Here is a 3,672-nt window from a genome sequence, read left to right as displayed (position 1 = left end):
TTCCATGTTGTGATAGTCGTGAACTGGTGGTAAATCGTTAAGCCTCAGCTAGCTATTTAGCTCATGCTTGTTGCGGTTAAGTGGGATTGTGTAAATTCATGGAGAAATTACTTGAAAGTATGTATACTTGTAGCAGTTAAAGCCGGTTCTTAGTGTAACCCCGATTAACTTTTGAAGTGCTCTCATAATCTGTTTTAACTCTCCAGTACTGGTNNNAGTGGGGAAGATGACTCATGATTCTCGAGTCAGTAAAGTGACTCGCGAGTTTTGAACGATTCGTTCACGACTCGCACATCACTAGTACTGGTGGTCCAACACTAGGGGGAGATAGATTTTGAGAGACGCTGCTAAAGCTTGCAGCAAGAAGAACGTTTTCTCCTCACATTCTAATCAGACCCCAGTGAGACGAAACGAGACGACACCGAAGGAGAAGTGACTTTAATGAAAAGATACTGCTGTACACAATTCAGCACCTGTTCCAGATACTTGTAGATTGTTTCAAGATTTTCAAAAAGTCCGATTTTGAAGACACCGTGGTGAGTTGCAAGTTTAGTTTTGATGTTTGAATGGGCTTAGCACTCGAACAAGCTAAAGTGCTAGCTTGTGGAGCAGGGGAAAGTACATGTTTGCTGTAATATTTATTTAATTTAGCAGAAATACAATTTAAGAAAGCGGGATTGTTTTTATTAATTTTTTGAAAAGTATCAGTCTGCCAGATATGATTTTAGAATGAATGTTAGAAGGATAGGTCGAGTCGGCTAACTGCCTCGCACGTGTGTGTACAGGCTGGTTTTTTCCCACTCCTTCAGAGAGCGAGCCGTGCTCTGGAAGATCAAAGCAGAATCCGCGCTGTTGCTGTGGCCTCACCTGTTTTCCTGGATGCACTGCTCCCAACCGGAAGGAGGTTAAGCTGGATTTCCCATTCCTAGGATCTTCCAAGTAACTTTTCTATTCCCCTTTCAGTCGCGCATTTTTTTCCTCCGCTGCTGGAGAATTTCCCCCCTATTTTTTTTTTAATATTTTTTCCCCCCTGAGATCTCAGAGTTTAAAGACTGTACTTTTTTTTTTGACATTTATTGCGAATTAGTGTTGGCTCCAACATAGAGTCTTAAGGGTTGATTTAGAATCTGTTATTGTTCTTGTGTAATTATTATACAGAAATTTTCTGCCTTTTTTTTCCCCCACACTGTTGAACCATGAGTGAAATTTATCCTCACAATTTGTTTTGAGATTTATGGTTTTCTTTTTTTCCTGATATGTATCTGATATTTCTTTAATTTAATACAGATTCTTTATTTTATACTTAAAATTGTGTTGAGGGTGTCATTGTGGGTTGGGAGGGTGTACTAAGTCTAAATACAGCATTCCTCCTACATGAACTTAGCAAATAGAGATACATTTTTTTGAGCATAAGAAGCCTCCTACCTAGGGAACAGGTAGGCGGAGTTACATTAGGAACAAAAAGAAATCTAAACTTGGCATAATGGGAATCAAGAATGACATGTGGAGAAAAAGAAAAGCAGCAAGTAAAGCAAAGCCTGACAGCAGGCTGTTTGTTTCTCTCTGACCTTCCACCATTACAAATGATGCAACCTCTGGGATTGCGAATGATGCGCTAAATTGAGCAAAGCATGCCTGACATCCACACTGACCGTCAAGTAGTTGGAGGTGATCTGGATGCTGAGGACGGCAACCAGCCACAATGATGAACAGTGGATCAATGGCATTTTAAACATTGTTAGGATCCTCTGTTATTGCTTACTAATAATTTGTTTCAATCTGAAAACTATGATAGTTTAGGAAGTTGTAAGTCAAAAAGAAATACTTGGGGTTTGTCACCAAGACTACCAAATCCCATCTTATAATAGGATTTGGTACAGGCAATTTGATTTGTTTCAAGTGGTGTAAAACAGTTTTTCTGGAGTCGTTTGCTGACACAAAACTTCCTGATTATACTATTTAAAATAACAATGATAGTGTATGATTTGTTATGTCTGAGAAGTGCTATGTGCTTATTATTTTTGGGTTGTTCAGTAGAGTATTTAGTGTTTGCATGTTTTTTTGCTAAACCAGATATGTTCATTTTCTTTTTACATCTGGTCTCAAATTAGATTTTTAAAAGATCTTAAATTTATTGTGTATATGTGTAGACCCCTGAAAAGTATATATTTTTAAATATATAATTTGTTTTCTTTTTTACAGTGGGGCAAAAAAGGATTTGGCACCAATTTTTCAAGTTGTCCCATAGACAGGTCTGTAATGTTCAAAGATATACAGAATTTAAAAAAAAAATGGAAACTCTATTGTATGACTTTTCAAAGAAATTATTTGTATAGTTGTGCAGAAAATAAGTATATATCTCCTACAAAATGAGCAAGAATTGTGTCCCTCACAGTTACTCGTATAAGAAGATCTTCTGTCCTCCTTTTGTTACCTGTGTAAATGCCACCTGTCTGAATTGGTTATCTGTAAAAAAAACACTCGCCCACACCCTTAAACAGTCAGACTGCCACCATCACCAAGACGAAAGACATAGACTTAATATATAATTAGACGCATCATCTCTGACATCACCCATTGACTTCCACAGTCCCCAAAATGAAGCCTGAATATTCAGCTCATGGCCGCAGCCATATTGGCTGGAGTTAACTCCGCCTCACACGGACATTCCAAATATGGGGAAAAGGGGCGGGACGGAGTTCACATGCTTTTCCTCCGGTTTGTTTTAGTTCACGCCCACAGCTCTACCGTCTGCAGCTCCTCGTGCTAACGGCTAACCGCTTCGATTCTCCAGGAAAGCAGCACCGTGGTGGTTTATTTACATCATGAATCTTCACAGGTGAGTACTTGGTGTTTTACACACAATCTGTAAAGCGATGGAAGTGACTTTTAGACAACAATTAAATGTATTTTCCTGTGATACGAGTTTAGTACGAACTGAACATCCACTCGTTTGAACATGTTATTTCTGTGGTCCTAAGCTATCTTATTCAATAAGAGTTATTTAGTCTTAAATTACTGTAATCTTCATATACACATTAAAAATACACCACAACAGTAATATGATTGTGTAAAACGTAGTTTTTCTCTGGTGTTAAATCAACTTGTTGATATATGATCACATAATGGTGTGATTACAATAATGAGGAGCATTTCTTTTTACTTCTTAGTTAAGTCAATCATGTCAACGTCTTAAAGCTGGAGCTAATATTTAAGTGAATCCTCTAAACACAGTCACAGTGAAGCAGAATGAACTAATATCAGTCAGAATGTGATGAACATCAGGGCCCGTTCCAAGAAGCAGGTTCAACAAATTTAGAGTTCGAACCTGAACTTAGAGTCACTGGACTCAAAATTCTCAAACTCAGGGTTTTCGGTTCCAAAACAGCTGGAAATGTTTGATTCAATCAACTTGAAGTTGTCAGAACCAGAATCAGGTGTGAGCGTCGCGACCATTAAAAGCCCTGATCAATTGAGCAAAGACAGCACGATTCACCATGGAAACAGGGACAAACAGCTGAGTTTAGTACTTCCGGCGGTGGAAATTGATAAGTTCCTGCAAGCATATGCGACTATAGGAGTGCATTTTCTGCAAGAAAAGCAACACAGCTGCAGCGGTAGAACAGAGAGAAAATATCTGCAGTTATTTGAATGATTCCAAACAATGAATAA

Source organism: Oryzias melastigma, linkage group LG16 (genome assembly GCF_002922805.2).
Source record: "Oryzias melastigma strain HK-1 linkage group LG16, ASM292280v2, whole genome shotgun sequence".
In the NCBI taxonomy this organism is placed as follows: Eukaryota; Metazoa; Chordata; class Actinopteri; order Beloniformes; family Adrianichthyidae; genus Oryzias; species Oryzias melastigma.
The sequence above is the reverse complement of the archived record's forward strand: the minus strand, read 5'-3'. Positions refer to the sequence as shown.